The 17,500-nt window shown below is 42.0% G+C and overlaps 1 long non-coding RNA gene across 1 annotated transcript in view; it reads left to right on the forward strand.

Annotated features, from left to right (window-relative positions):
* LOC311238992 overlaps positions 1-17,500 on the forward strand; it is a 151,098-nt gene that overhangs the window by 1,411 nt on the left and 132,187 nt on the right. The window lies entirely within an intron of this gene.

Raw genomic sequence — 17,500 nt, forward strand, 5'->3', positions numbered from 1 at the left:
GGCTCCTTTGAAACGATATGAAGAGATCAGAGAGATGTCACACATCACAGTTTGACCTCTGATGTAACATGAAGAATATGAACACAGAACACTTAATGCTCTCATTCTTTCATATAGCCTACCTGATACATGATATCTATCTATCTATCTATCTATCTATCTATCTATCTATCTATCTATCTATCTATCTATCTATCTATCTATCTATCTATCTATCTCTCTCTCTCTCTCTCTCTCTCTCTCTCTCTCTCTCTCTCTCTCTCTCTATCTCTCTCATCTTCTCTCTCTCTCTCTCTCTCTCTCTCTCTCTCTCTCTCTCTCTCTCTCTCTCTCTCTCTCTCTCTCTCTCTCTCTCTCTACAATTCTGGCCCAGTTAGTGGAACCTTACCTCTCCACTCCCCCTCTCTCTTTCACTCTCTACCTCTCTCTCTCTGTTTTCATTCTCTCTCTTTGTTTCTCTCTCTCTCCCCCTCTCTCTCTCTCTCTCTCTCTCTCTCTCTCCTCTCTCTCTCTCTCTCTCTCTCTCTCTCTCTCTCTCCTCTCTCGCACGCGCACACACACACACACACACACACACACACCTATACTCTCTTTCTCTGTTTTTCACACTCTCTCTCTCTCTCTCTCTCTCCTCTCTCTCTCTCTCTCTCTCTCTCTCTCTCTCTCTCTCTCCTCTCTCTCTCTCTCTCTCTCTCTCTCTGGGCCATTTGCAGGGAGTCCTATGTCCTATCCCTGGAAATTAACAGCCAATCACGTGAACCACCAAACCACCTGGCATAGCGGTGTCATGGTCTGATGTCAGAGGGCTCATAGACATCATGGTCACAAGCCAGTCTGCAGCTCAGATGATTACATGTGTGCCTTCCCAGGAATTCTGTGTGCTGCCACACACACAAATACACACACACAAATACACACACACACACACACACACACACACACACACACACACACACACACACACACACACACACACACACACACACACACACACACACTCATTGTCAATTAGTCAATGAATTGGTTGGTTTGGTCTTAGTCGACCGAGAGTTTGTTAGTAGATTAATTACATTTCTTAGTCAACTTTATGCTTTTTCCCCCATGCTGCTGACTGAGTTATTAATGAATTATAAGCACATCTCTGGTAAGCATGATGTTTACAGTGGTTCTTCTTCTGCATATTGCACGCGGAAAACAAAAATGTTACAGATTTGTCAACGAAATCTGGAAAAAAGGAAAATTAATCAATTAGTCTAAATTCTATGGCTGTTATTGAACTAAAGCATTTCTTTAGTCGAGGACAGCCCTCTGAATCTCAGCTTCCAATCAGGAAAGTTATTATCTCCAGAGAATCTGCTGTACTGCCACAGTCGCCCCTTTGCATTTTCTTCCAAGTATTTCTCTGTGGAATGAATGGTACATTTGTGAGACGTCACAGATTAGAGGAGAGAGGACACACTCGTCTGTTCTTAGTTATGGGCCAGCATTACTGTAACTTACTGTAATCTAACCACTATCAAGCTAGCAGACTGTAGACTAAAGATGGTCCTGTACAGCGGAATGATTAGAGCATGGCACTAACACTGCCAGGGTTTAGGGTTCGATTCCCATAGAGGCACACACCTATGTTTAAAGATGTATGTACCGGCAACTAATCGAGGTGCAGTAAATAATAATATATCCCTTGATTCGATGTCTAGCCATAGATGTGGTAACTGGGTGGGAAATGGGCTATTGGGGCATACAGGGTATTGTGTCTTGACAGAAACATCATAATAATGTGCTGTAGATTTTTCAGTTTCTCTATGGATTTTAGGTTCATCCTCTTTTTATAACATCACTTACACACATCCATTACAATAAGTTACCAGCTAATTGAAGCTGGTCATTGAACCACTATACATAAAGCATTAAAAGTATGCTGTAAATTCACAAAATGTGACTTCTAACGCAAAGACATAGATTCTGCTCAGCAATTACTCTGATAGGAAACGAGTTAGATCATAAGATAGGAAGGCAGGGCTGTAATGTGATGAAACTGTTAAGCTTGTGTCACCAGGCCATACATCATAGGGAAGAGTCGAGCCTAGTAGTAATGGGACTCCCCTAATCAAATTGATTAACCATACGGTATAAATCAATTGACAGAATTAATGCCAGCGCTGGTCCCTTTGACGGCCCTTATTCTTCCAAATGTCTGCAATCCATGAGGCGTCAAGGAGGAATCTGACTGACGATGACACCACATGCTCCTCTGGTTTCAATCAATGATGTGGAGAAGCATATATTCTAGTCTTGGGTCAATGCTTGGTGGGTTTAAAAAAAAAACATACAGTAGAACTAGGGTGAGAGAGAGAGAGAGAGAGAGAGAGTGAGATAGAGAGACCGAGAGAGATGTAAAGGGATCGAGTGAGAAACAAAGAGTGTGAAGGTGTGTGCAGAGAGATGGGGAGAGACCTATAGTGAGAGGAGAGAGAGAGAGAGAGAGAGAGAGAGAGAGAGAGAGAGAGAGAGAGAGAGAGAGACAGTGAGAGAGAAAAAAGAGAGAGAAAGAAATAAAAATAAAAAGAGAAACAGAGAGGGAGAGAGAAGACCTGGCTCCATGTAATATTTATCTCTGTGTCTCCTGGCTCTCTAACATAAATAACCCCTCCTTCCCTCCAGTCTGGCATATTAAACAGCTCAGTAAAATATGAAAGTTTAATTTATGCCTGAGAATTATGAGCCACCTGAATGATGAGCATGACCCTGTCATTTGCCACTGGGACACATCCTGCTGAGACGCTAGCTGGCTTGATCAGGCTAATGTATTGGCTGGGCCCGACTCAAGGTCGCACGCTGACTCCATCACCCTGATTCATTCTGGCCAGAGATGGGGAATGGCTGCATCCCAATTCTAACATTACATCCTCCCTCAGTTTTAGCACGCATGTCCTGTCCAATTTCTAACATCGTGTCCTAGTGCTTTGGTGTCGACGCACACTTGAAGGAGACATAAAAACCCACAGCATGCCCGAATTGACCTGCCTCAAACTCCGCCCTCTTCTCTTGAGCCTCCAATCACAGCTGTTGCTTTACTCAGACAAACCAATTATTGAGAGATTGGAAATTCCACATGAGGCCTTGCAGTGTGTCCCACAGGTCCGCAGCTCATCTGTGGTGGCGGCAGGCGGGGGCGGGGGTGGGACGCGGAGCTGGATAGCAGAGAGAGGTGTGTGCAAGCAATGCACTACGCATGTTTAATGTAATCTGTGGCTTACTGTATAAGTAATGTATGTATATATACTGCATGTCTGGGTGACACTAAAATAAGATGGGAAAGGACAGAATAAAAGATAGGATGAAAGTAGATAGCAGAGATAACATATGCAAATAAATGCTGGACAAGCCCCACATTACATTAGCCTCCTGGAGGAAATACATGCGTCTTGAGCCAATTAAGCTGAATGTAAATAACATGTAATTTCACTTTTAATTAAAATTAAAAATGTATACCAAATTGTGGAGCAAATCTGAGGTCACTCCTCCAAAACACACAAGACAAGCGTGCAACAGGGAACGAGGCTGAGAAATAACCACTGTCCTGATCACTTTCTCCGTCCAACTCTCAGTCCTCCTTCTCTGATTATCTGATTCCTATTGGGACGTGAAAGAAGTAGACAGATTCCTCAACATTGCTCTTGCATGGATGAACCTCAGTGGCTTGTCATTCATTCTTAGATCTTTTACCGCAGCGGAAAGGATGTGCGACTGAAGAAAACGACTGCGATCAGGGAGTGAACTCTCCCCTCCCAGTTTGTTTTCACTGTGCGTTCGCAGTGTTTACCGGACCATGGGAACAGTATTGATAGAGTGGAAATAACAAGCAGTGATCAAGTAATCTCAACCTGATTGGTACCCTTGAAATTAGTGTAATAACTGTAATAATGATCTGCGGGAGATGCAATCATTATTTGGCAACAGAAATATTTGCCAGTGTTTTTCTGGGGGGGGGGGGGGGTTTGGGTGATTGATTTTGGTGCGGAATGTGGCTCATCCGTCTCCTCCCTACGCTGCCCCCTCCCTGTCCCACCTCGTCATTACGGCCATGATGACTTAACGATCTGTTTGTTTTTGAGGGAGGACGACATTCTTCATCTCTCTCTCTCTCTCTCTCTCTCTCTCTCTCTCTCTCTCTCTCTCTCTCTCTCTCTCTCTCTCTCTCTCTCTCTCTCTCTCTCTCTCACTCTGACATAGTTTGATAGAGCAGCTGCTTGGGCACAGCTGCTCCACACACAGTCAATGTGATATTAGTTTACTGTACACCTCTAGGATTGCTGGACGCCGCCCAGTTCCCATGCTGTTATCACTGTTGTTTTTAGGGGTGCACCGATGTATCGGTCGGGTATCGGTATCAGCCGATAAGTGCCTTGTTGACTGCAATCGGCCTATCGGCCGATAAGCTGGAATGTGCCGATGGCAGTAGCCGATAAATATCCATCAATTTGTGTCACGTCAAAAGGCAAAAAAAAGTTCAGTCGCGTCGCGACCTGCACAACGCCGCCCCTGGCCCACACACACACAAGCTACTGCATCAAAGTTACTACTTATGATTAACAAATGCATTCGTTTTGTGGCATTAACGTTATATAGTTAGTGTTACACGTTCAATAACATCAGCATATTATTTACCCGAACGTAGCAAGCATTACTCGTTCATACTAGCTCAGTTCCTTCCGTTGCTCATAGAGCCCTGAGTTTTACCCATTCTGCAATCTGTTAATAAAGTTTTCAATCAGACACATGTATAGAAAGGCATTGTTTTATTATAACATTCGTTGCAGTAAAATCATTATGCCTCGTTTAGTCATCCTGCGGAGCTAAAAGCTAAACGTCGGCCGCGCCGCCGCGGGGATCTAACGTTGTTGTTGTTGTAGACGAGCTCAGCTCTCGTCAAAATCAATGGCGGACAAAAGCGGAAGTAAAAAATGTATACGCGCTTGCCGATTGGTGGTAACAGCAGAGGCGGGTGCAAGCGGTGTGTGACGTAATTGGCAGAATCGACTGTCAATCAAAATTTCATTGGTTGAGAGCTCTGGTTGAGACAATAGTAGGGGTGGACGGTATAAACGGTATATGGTATAAACGGTATGAATTTGCTCTACGGTATGGATTTTGACTATACCGTGTAACCGGTAGTGCAGCTCTAAAATAGCAATGACGTCATGTAACCACAGCGCGACTATTTCACTCGCATTTGCCCCTAAAAATAGATAGAATTAGTCATAGATAATAGATATGTGCGAACTGGAAAAAGTTATTTAGGAGGCTTCGCGCAGTGGGCGTGCCAGCCCCTACCGCACGCATGTAAACACGGGTCTAGTAGTCTAGTGGGACGGCACACGGGAGGACGGCGGCGTCTCCCTGAGCTAACGTTAGCTTAGCTACCGTTACAAAATGACCCAGTCAACTATTCACTTTTAGTTTAATACATGATGAGGCATTGTCTAACCGAACGGTATCTAGTCGGCCAGCTACCGATAGCTCCTGACATCAACAAACGCTCCACAAAGTCTAGTAGAGACGTGTGTGCTACCTGTTAGCTGTTAGCTCACGTTAACGCAAGTTAGTTCACCGTTCAAAACGAAATGTCCCATTGAACTAAATAATTCACTGAGGCGTTGTATTAACGTTATATATCCGGCTAGCAGTAGCTACAGATAGCTCCTGATATCAATGTCTTATAACACTGATTCGATGCGTATTCGAGCTGAGGGCTTGCTAACGTTATACCAATACAATAGGGTCCAGGTGCAGCGCCGGAGAATCCTGGCCGTAGCTCTGCTCGAGGCTACTCGAGTATAGGTCCAGGTGCAGCTCCGGAGAATCCTGGCCGTAGCTGGAGGCTACTAGAGTACACACAGACAGTGGAGCTTGTTGCGTGGTGGCGATGTCTCGCAGATAATACAAGTACAAGTCTAATTATATAATATATATATTTTATATAAAAAAAAAAAAATTATATAAAATAAAAAAAGATTTTTTATCAAAAACGATGATACCGTGATATATACCGTTACCGTCTATGCTTCAAATTATACTGTGATATACATTTTAGACCATACTGTCCACCCCTAGACAATAGTATCCAGCTGCAGCCCGGTAGACCATACTGGGAGAACTAGTATCTAGCTGCAGCCCGGCAGACCATACTGGGAGAGAGATAGTGCTATTTCTTGATGTTTCCTTTTTTTTAAGTAAGTAAAGAGTAAAGAGCAAGTAAAGAAGTAAGTAAAGAGCATTACCGCGGTATCGCTGTTACATCACGGCCACCGCAGAGTAGGCTGAATACCGCGTCACCGCTGTTTTTTATAATAATAATAATAAATTACCCTCCTCTCGTTGGGCTTGCGGCTCTGCAGATATACCCTACTCCTCCATCGAGGTTCCAAGCGACCCTATTGGGTACCAGAAAAGTCACGTGAAACATTGCAGACCACTGATTGGTCAGAAGAGAGACGCGTCACACGTTTTTTACGTCCTGAATGTCAGCTCATCACAACACGGCTAATAACGTTAGCTTTAACTCTCCGCCGGAGTGGACTACCATCGCTCTTCAGGAGTACTAAACGAGACATAATGATTTTACTGTCTGCAACGAATGTTATAATAAAAGCCCTTCGTTCTATACACTTGTCTGATTGAAAACTTTATTAACAGACCGCAGAATGGGACAACTCAGCACGCTCTGAGCAAAGAAAGGAACTGAGATATGAATAGAGTATTGCTTGCCTTGATATGGTCCGGTAAATACGCTGATGTTATTGAACGTATAACTATATAATGTTAATGCCACCAAACGAATGCCTTTATTATAAAGTAGTAACTTTATAGTAATAATAATAAGAAAGGGTCGGGGGGGTTAGGGGTAACCACCCCTGCCCGCAACACCGAGTGAACTGCGCACGACCAGAGGGGAAACTTCGAATCCGTGTTTCACTTTCAATAACTAATGCGTGCTTGCCGAATCCCAAACAATATTCATGCTGCAAAGTCATCCTCTAAAGATAGACATTTAGACTAGAGGCAGGCTATATGCTATAAAGAGTAGACTACTACTACTACTAAAAAAAAAAAATGCATTCAAACTTTTTTTTTTTTAATTTTTGTGTGCGTGCGGTAATAACCGCGGCGGTAGGAAATATTTTGCAAATGTGTGCGGTAAGGAAAACATCAATACCGCGGCAGCTCTAGTAAAGAGGCCTATGTTCATATCGGTGAGCACAATTTGTAACACAAATATACAGTAGTTTAATAAAAAAATATATATATATATTACAAAAAAAAAATTAAAAAAAAAAAAGATATATAAAAGAATTTCTTGCCACAAATATCGGTATCGGTATTGGCCGATTGTGTTAGTTGAACAATCGCTATCGGTGGCACATTTTCATATTGTAACTTGTTTTGGATGGCTGGTTCCTCCAAGCCTCCTGGAAGTCTCTCTCTCTGTCTGGTATGAAGTGTGAGCTCTAACCAGTGTTTGGCTAATGATATGGTAGGTCTCGGCGCTGCAGGCCCGGCACCATGTCCGCTATAGGAGCTGCCGTCGGCTAAATACCGGCTTGTGGCTGGAAACATGGGCTGATCTGTTTGGTGGTCCACAGTGAAGACGTATGGGAACGTTCTTCAGCGACAGCTTGAGTACGAATATGGGGTTAAGTGCTTCTTGTGATCCAGTGTTGTAATACCAGTGTTTGTTAACTGTAACAGTTGGTGTGTTTTTTTGGAGTGAGTCTGTGTGCGTGTGATTGTGGCACAACACACTGTTCTTCACAAACAGACACACATATACATTCACACACACACACGCACGCACGCACGCACGCACACACACACACACACACGCACGCACACACACACGCACGCACGCACACACGCACACACGCACGCACACACACACACACACACACACACACACACACACACACACACACACACACACACACACACACACACACACACACACACACGTCACACACACACACACACACACACACACACACACACACACACACCAGTGGATAATCTCTTTGCGCGGCTCAATGTCACCTCTCTGACTGGGGCTAATTATATGATAATGGCTGCTAGTGTGTCCACTGCCCTACGTGCCACTTTCTTACAGAGGTTAAATACAGACTAGAGACCACTGCCAGGCAGACAGCACAGGCCTGGCTGGGCCTTAGTTTCAAAAACCTACAGCAACAACAACAACAACAACAACAACAACAACAACAACAACAACAACAACATTCCATAAATATTCCAATAATATAGGAGGACAGGAGTTCGATACGGTCTCTCTTCTTTTACTCTGGATGCGATCCCATCCCATATGAAGGGATACAAAAATATTTTATGCATTACTGTAACAGTAACCATGTTGTGTTTTGAGGCGAGTCCTGGCAGTGTTGTCGGCGTGGCTATTTTGGACAGAGATCTCGATGCCATGAATATCCAGACTCGGGCTCTCCTTATAGCAGTGAAGCCCCTCAGAGCAGTGGTTCCTCAAGGGCTTGTCCTCGACAAGTCTTAGCTGACTGACTTTTATAGACTAATTGATAGTTGATAAGCAATCATGTGGAAGGACCTCTTTATACCTTGTACTTGTGATAGATGTGGATGTTATTTAACCATAGATGTGGATGCTATTTTTTAAATAGATGTTGATATTATCTTTGAGGAAATAACTACCATATTGATCCAAATATAAGACAAGGGTACTTTGTACTTTTTTGAAGACCAATCTTGTTTTTATAAAGACAATTATTTTATTTGAAAATAATATGATGATAATAAAACACATTGCGTTATTCAATGTACACTGTTATTTTTGTAATAATATTTTGGTAAAATTATCTTGACATACACATTGAATAAAACAATAGGCTGTTCTTTTTAACATCTTTAACATCATCTCTCCATCTCCCCAGGCACCTGTCACTGTGTATGTGTGTGTGTGTTTTTGCACCTGTCACTGCAGTGTGTGTGAAAGGGAGATAGAAAGATGGTGACTCACTTGGAGAACACTTGTTTTGCGAAATCTGTTGTTGTGAATGTATAATGACATTAAAAAGACAACAGCCTTTTTTCGGATTTCTTTCAAGGAAAAGAACCACGTGCGATATTGAGCATGAGAGAAAAAGCACTAATAGATATGGATGCACCAACATTTCGGTCACTTAAAATAGCAAACAATAACACATTCGGCCTGCAAATGTTGACAGAACATGTGTTTTCCTTTTAGTTTTGTATTGTAACAAAAGTATAGAAATAAATGTGATGCTGTTTCCAAATAATTCGATTATCTCTCTATTGCTGTTTTGTTCCTCTCCTGCGCCTATTGATGATGCGTTCACTTCAAACTGTGCCGGCAGCCCATGCTGTTCTATGAACATGATGCACTCTGGACTCTGATTGATTGAAATTTGTATTAACAGATTGCAGAATGGGTACAATACAGTACAGCTCATATACACACAATTATTAAGGGGATGCAGACCAGAGAAAGACTTTCGTCTTGTTTACATCAGGCTCCCCCATTTTCAATTCATCATAACATATATGACATACATGACATACAGGTAGACAGTACCCCTGTATTGTCTGCATCACGACTGTACTGGATCCGGAGTATAAAGACCATTACTTTGATGTGGGGAAAAAGCAGTGTGCACATGAAATGATGTTGTACGAGTGTTCTTTTGCCGCAATGTGTCCTCTGTGCTGCGCGCCCCGTCTCCAGCATCAACCAGCGTTTCCATCAAATTCCAAATTGACCCTGGATCATTTCGTGTGCACGCTGCTTTTTCCCACATCAAAGTAATGGTCTTTATACCGCGGATCCAGTACAGTTGCGAAAGCCCTCTTGGATATTGGAGGACCAATCAAGGCCTTTTTCCAGAGCTGGCACAGATGGCACACAGGTACTTGTCTGCCCCATCCACAAGCACAGACAATGAGAGACTGTTTTGTGCTGCATTTCATGTCATTTATGAGAAAAATAACCAAGTTTCCTATGAGAAAGCAGAGAAGCTTCTGTTTCTAAAGAAAAACCTGCCACTTCTCCTGAAGAAGTAGACAGTAGTAGGCCTATTGTCAAAAGGGCGATTATTATTCCTTTGTTGTGTTTGTTGCTTTGAGCAAATATTTATTTATTGAATCTTTATTTTGAGCTTTTTTGGTATAATGTCTAGTGGAAGGGGCAATGTTCAATAGACTAATACAGTTTTTTTCATCACCATGTTTGTAATTTACATTTTAATTTTGTGAATTTTGTCATTGAAAAGCATAAATCAAAAGCAAAATGCAATTGATAATTTATGCAATGGTACAAATAAATAAATGAGAAAATACTGGTATTCTGTATTTGGCCAAGTGTATTTGGTGGCACGTGGCACAGTGGTTATCACTGCTGCCTCACAGTAAGAAGGTCCTGGGTTCGAACCCCAGCAGGGGGCCTTTCTGTGTGGAGTTTGCATGTTCTCCCCGTGTTCGCGTGGGTTTCCTCTGGGTACTCTGGTTTCCTCCCACACCATTAAGACAATTAGCTCATTAGCTAATTCTGGCACATTTACTGTACATTGATGTGGAAACTGAATATGTTGATTAATGTGCACTGTCCCTGGGTAAAAAATAAATAACTTAAGTGCGTCCTTATTTTTGGTTTCTCGGTTTCGCCAAGAACTTTCATTTCAGTGCATCCCTACTAATGGACTAACACAGTCAGGGTCGCCAAGACCAACCCCACAGAGGAATCGACTAAGAGGGGATAACCATATATCCCCCAGACTCACACACTCTGCTGTACCACACTGAATTAATGAATGGATCTCAGACTTGACTTGGGAGATAAGAGGTCCTAGGCCCATTTGAAGGTTAATGTCAGCATATGGCTAACTGACTGACAAGTTTCATGCATCTGTTGGTCTGTGTGGACAGATAAAAGACAGTTATTTCTGTCTCACTGTCTGTCTGCTTATAAATCCTCTGCAGTTGAAAGCCACTGAGCTGTGCATTGATGTGTCTGTGTGTGTGTGTGTGTGTGTGTGTGTGTGTGTGTGTGTGTGTGTGTGTGTGTGTGTGTGTGTGTGTGTGTGTGTGTGTGTGTGTGTGTGTGTGCGCGTGATTATTATGTGTGTGTATTATGTGTGTGTGTGTGTGTCTGTGTGTGTGTGTCCATACTTGTGTGTCTGCATGCACATCTGTGTGAGAGCTGGCGCGTTTGTCTGTGTGTTGTTGTGTACGGTGTGTTTGCCTACCAACTAAACGTGCTGGAGTTGTTAAAATGCTGATGTCAGTAAGAAGTCTCTTGAAGCATTAAGCCATAATGGGCTGCAGAGAGCATGAAACAGACCACAGTGTGTTTGATGTTTACCAGAGGGAGAGAGAGAGAGAGAGAGAGAGAGGGAGAGAGAGAGGAGAGGAAGAGAGAGAAAGAATGAGAGAGAGAGAGAGAGAGGAGAGAGCCTGGAGGACTGCTGACTGGGCCCTGGGCTGCTTGGACCTGCGAGGGCCTATTCTAGGCGTCATATTGGGGAGAAAGACGAGAAAGAGCTAAACGGAAGCTTGGAAGTCAGGATGGAATAGTTCCATTCCAAAATATGATCCCTTTCTGTGTATCCTTGTTCAGTCCCCATAGGACTGGTAAAACGGTGGAAACTCAGAAGGGATTTGCCCAGACATGTTAAGCCGCTATATGTGTGTGTGTGTGTGTGTGTGTGTGTGTGTGTGTGTGTGTGTGTGTGTGTGTGTGTGTGTGTGTGTGTGTGTGTGTGTGTGTGTACATGTGTGTGTGTGTGTGTGTGTGTGTGTGTGTGTGTGTGTGTGTGTGTGTGTGTACATGTGTGTGTGTGTGTGTGTGTGTGTGTGTGTGTGTGTGTGTACATGTGTGTGTGTGTGTGTGTGTGTGTGTGTGTGTGTGTGTGTGTGTGTGTGTGTGTGTGTGTGTGTGTGTGTGTGTGTGTGTGTGTGTGTGTGTGTGTGTGTGTGTGTGTGTGTGTGTGTGTGTGTGTGAAGAAGGGTGGGCAGAAGGGAAAGCTTTTAACAAACGGGACACAGTCATTGCTCGTTGATGGTCCAAAGCACAAAGCTCAAAAGCAATTAAGCGCCATCCGTCTTTCACAGGCTCGGTTTCTGGTAGAGGATGGAAGGCCTGAAAGAAATTACCCCATTTCCCTATTTCACTTTTATTCCCTGCCACCAAGTTTGAAGTGATAACAGCTTGTTGCCACTGTGTGTGTGTGTGTGTGTGTGTGTGTGTGTGTGTGTGTGTGTGTGTGTGTGTGTGTGTGTGTGTGTGTGTGTGTGTGTGTGTGTGTGTGTGTGTGTGTGTGTGTGTGTGTGTGTGTGTGTGTGTGTGTGTGTGTGTGTGTGTGTGTGTGTGTGTGTGTGTGTGTGTGATATTGGAGGAGCAGCAGGGGATATATACAGTAAGTGAAAGTAGGCCTGGGTGTTATTAACCACTAGTATCTGTAATGATTCTGATATCCCTAGGGCTGTCCTTGACTTGATATCCCTAGGGCTGTCCTTGACTTAAAGGGACACTTCACCAAAAAAAACAATGATTTAACATAATCTCATACACATCCCTAGAAGCAAAAAAAACTTTTTTGCGCAGATTAATTTAGTTTGACAGTCATGGAGAGTAAATTAGTTGAATGTCATCGGGGACATTGAATCCTTATGTTAATTACAGCTCCATGAAATTATGTAGATGAAAAAATAGCAAAACCTGGTTTTATAGCGACTGCATTGAGCTGTAATTGAGCCCTTGCATGGAATGTTTGTGTACAGTAGTTCTCTTTCTTCCAACAAGGCTGCCTGTAACCATTTTCAAAAGAAAATGCCTAATTCATGTGCAGGGCTAAAACACCAAATTATTATGTTTATATTTCTCATATATCAACACATATAGCAAACATTGTTTTGCACATAGCAACCATTGTCTCTTTCATTGCAAAACAATGGTTGCTATGTTATAGGCATCCATGTTGGAAGACAGAGAACTACACAAACCAAGGCTTCTATTAACACAACACAATGATTCAATGTCACCGGTGACATCACTGGTTTGTCAACAAACAAGTTTGTCTGAGGGAAGCAACAGTTGTGATTGGAGGATCAAGAAAAGAGGGTGGGGCATGAGATCATGCTTAGTATAGGTCCATGCCTAAGCAGATATTGTGACATAATGAAAATCAATATTGAAAAAAGTCCTTTGTAATATAATATCTAGCCCTGCCCTGCCCTGATTGAGTGTGATGGGTTTTGCACTATGACTTTAATATCTTCAACTAGCTGACAGGTGTCTGTCTATCATCCCTCTCCTGGCTCTTCTTGGACCATCACATACTCCAGATCCTGTCATCCTCTGCCACCCTTCACTCTTTTATCATCCCTCGCTCTTTTCTCATCCTGCCTCTTTTTTCTTTTCGTTTCCTGTTACTCTTCTGATGTGGGAGTGGGACTTCACACGTACAGCCCTCCTCCCCTGGTACACACACACACACACACACACACACACACACACACACACACACACACACACACACACACACACACACACACACACACACACACACACACACACACACACACACACACACACACACACACACACACACACACACACAGAAATTGGTTCTGTCAAACAGGGAATTATTCCCCCATCACACCAGAGACAGCTTGCAACCCTGCCCCTTTCTGTCAGAGAGCCTCTCTGTGTGTGTGTGTGTGTGTGTGTGTGTGTGTGTGTGTGTGTGTGTGTGTGTGTGAGTGAGAGAGAGAGAGAGAGAGAGAGAGAGAGAGAGAGAGAGAGAGAGAGAGAGAGAGAGAGAGAGAATGTGTAGCCCCAAGTCTGTGTGTGTGTGTGTGTGTGTGTGTGTGTGTGTGTGTGTGTGTGTGTGAGAGAGAGAGAGATAGAGAGAGAATGTGTAGCCCCAAGTCTGTGTGTGTGTGTGTGTGTGTGTGTGAGAGAGAGAGATAGATAATGTGTAGCCCCAAGTCTGTGTGTGTGTGTGTGTGTTTGTGTGTGAGAGAGAGATAGAGAGAGAGTGTAGCCCCAAGTCTGTGTGTGTGTGTGCGCGCGCACACTATATACGACTTCTGAAGCATTAGTGAATATGACATATAGCCTCTTCCTCTCCCCCTGCTGTCAGTGTGTGTGTGTGTGTGTGTGTGTGTGTGTGTGTGTGTGTGTTCATGCAGGCATGTGTGTGTGGACCACATGTCTCAGTGTTTCTGTGTTGTGAGTATCTGTATCAGGGCCACTTCTCATTGGCACATATTTATAAAAAAATCCATCCATAAATGATGCATTTATATAGCGCTTTTATCCAAGGCGCTTTACAATTTGTTCCTCACTTTTTCCCCGTTCACTCACACATTCACACACTGACGGCAGAGGCAACCATGCAAGGTGCCAATCTGCTCATCAGGAACAATTAGGGGTTAAGTGTCTTGCTCAAGGACACTTTGACATGCTGCCAGGGAGGAGCGTGAATCGAACCGGGAACCTCTGTTTTTGTGCATCATCTGAGAGTGTGTGTGTGTGTGTGTGTGTGTGTGTGTGTGTGTGTGTGTGTGTGTGTGTGTGTGTGTGTGTGTGTGTGTGTGTGTGTGTGTGTGTCTGTGTCTATTAGGCATGTCCCCAAGGTTGGCAGTCGACTACGGCTCCTTTCGATCTATTAGTTGACTATTCCCTAGCCCTAGCTCTAGTGTCTATATATATTAGTGCTGTCAGGTGATTAAAAAAAATTATCTAATTAATTACAGGATTTATAATTAATTAATCGAATTAATCGCATTTTAATCGCATAACCATTTTAGATATTCTATATTCTTTAATCATATTTCAAATGGCATGTGTCCGGATGGCAGAATTCAGTACTGTATCTACAAAACCTTCTGTTTAATCATCTTCCATTTATTCATTTGCTTAGATTGTTCAGGTCTGGTAAATTTTTGCATGGTGTTATTCACAGTCAAAGAATTTATATTTTTTATTGATATTCTCATTTGGTTCATTACAATTTACTCAAGCCTAGTAACAGACACAGTATTTCTGACACTGGGAATACATTCCCTGAGATCCATAGATGTCCCTAGAATCAGATACCAAGAACATGCAAATGGGCCATATTAAAAAAAAGTCTGTAAATGTGTATTCTACGTTCTTATGGAATGAATGAGATTAAAAAATATAAAAAAAAATATATATATATATATATATATTAGTGCTGTCAGGCGATTAAAAAAATTAATCTAATTAATTACAGGATTTGTAATTAATTAATCTAATTAATCGCATTTTAATCGCATAACCATTTTATGCCTGATATTCTATATTCTATAATCATATTTCAAATTGCATGTGTCCAGATGGCAGAATTCAGTACTGTATCTACAAAACCTTCTGTTTAATCATCTTCCATCTATTAATTTGCTTAGATTTTTCAGGTCTGGTCAATTTGAGCATGGTGTTATTCACAGTCAAAGATAAAAAAAAAATTATTGATATTCTCATTTGGTTCATTACAATTGACTCAAAATAAGATTTTCATTCAATCAATCACAGCGCAGATTGATTGATTGAATGAAAATGTTATTAACAGATTGCAGAATGGGTACAATACAGTACGGCTCAATACACACAATTGTTAAGGGCATGCAGACCAGAGAAAGACTTTCGTCTTGTTTACATCAGGGTCCCCCATTTTCAATTCATAATGAATTGTAAGTAATGGTGCAACTTGCACCGTGCAATCCATTCTTTGTGGATCTAGCCCCCAGTCTTTCTGACACTGGGAATACATTCCCTGAGATTCATAGATGTCCCTAGAATCAGATACCAAGAACATGCAAATGGGCCATATTAAAAAAAAAGTCTGTAAATGTGTATTCTACATTCTCATGGAATGAATGAGATACAAAAAAAAATTATAAAAAAAAAAATATTATAAAAAAAAAAAAAAAAAAATGTAATTAATTTTGAGTTAATTTTCATAACGCGATAATTTGCTGTGTAATTAATTAATCTAATTAACGCGATAAACTGACAGCCCTAATATATATATATATATATAATTTTAATTAATCTTGAGTTAATTTTCATAACGCGATAATTTGCTGTGTAATTAATTAATCTAATTAACACTATAAACTGACAGCCCTAATATATATGTATTACTATATGTACTATATGTGTGTGTGTGTGTGTGTGTGTGTGTGTGTGTGTGTGTGTGTGTGTGTGTGTGTGATATGATTCATGATATTAGAGGGAATGATATTTTTTCATCATTCTTTTTTATTTCTGTACTGAACAAAGATGTTTTCTTGCACCAATATTTCCAAATATTGCAACCTCTTGCGATTTGAATATTACACTAGGCCATATTGTGATTTCAATTAAATGTAAATTAATCAGCCCTATGTGTATGTGAGTGTGCTCTATGTATGACTTCCGAAGCATTAGTGAGGATGTCAAATAGTCTCTTCTTCCTTGTGTGTGTGTGTCACTTTGTGTATCCGTGTGTGTGCACGTGTGTCACTGTATATCCATGTATGTGTGTGTGTGTGTGTCTTGTGTGTGTGTGTGTGTGTGTGTGTGTGTGTGTGTGTGTGTGTGTGGGTGTGCGTGTGCATGCGCATGCGCATGTTCTCGGCCAGGCCAGCCTGTCTTGTCAGCCTAGCAGAGCCTTTTGTAGACTAGGTGAGTATGTGAAGTGACAAGGAATGGTTATTAGCTCTCTGTGCTCCTGCATTATACAACACCGTTGTGTTCTGTTGAGCCCAGCTAGCTAGCTCCTCCCCAGGCCTTGTGTTCTGTTGAGCCCAGCTAGCTAGCTCCTCCCCAGGCCTGGCTGCTGCTGCCGGGGAGCTGCCTTAGTCCCGACCATGGATGTCCACTGTCCTGTTAAGTACAGGAATATACTGGAGGGAAGATAAGTTCTGCACTAATACCACACACACACACACACACACACACACACACACACACACACACACACACACACACACACACACACACACACACACACACACACACACACACACACACACACACACACACACACACACACACACACACACACACACACACACACACACATTTTCCCCCCTGAAATTGTGGCCGTTTTCGAAGTCATATTTAGAGGAATATCTCATTAGTATTAGAGTCTAATACTAATGAGTAATGACATCACACTCATTATCATTAGACTATTGTGTGATGTCATTATTCGGTCTCATTCTTAACCATCAATATTTGTTCATTTTCTTACTCACCTCTGATATATAATGCCATATTTACTTATGCATTTTGCATCTGATAAAATACAATAATTTAATTTTGACAAACCCTAACCCTAAAAACTGAAAAGAAAAATATAATCTATTAACAATTTATTTAGGTAACATAAATAATACTAATTTGTTCATTAAAAAAATATATAATTCTAGG

The sequence above is a fragment of the Notolepis coatsorum genome (assembly GCF_963971535.1).
Source record: "Notolepis coatsorum genome assembly, chromosome: 13".
Classification (NCBI taxonomy): domain Eukaryota; kingdom Metazoa; phylum Chordata; class Actinopteri; order Aulopiformes; family Paralepididae; genus Notolepis; species Notolepis coatsorum.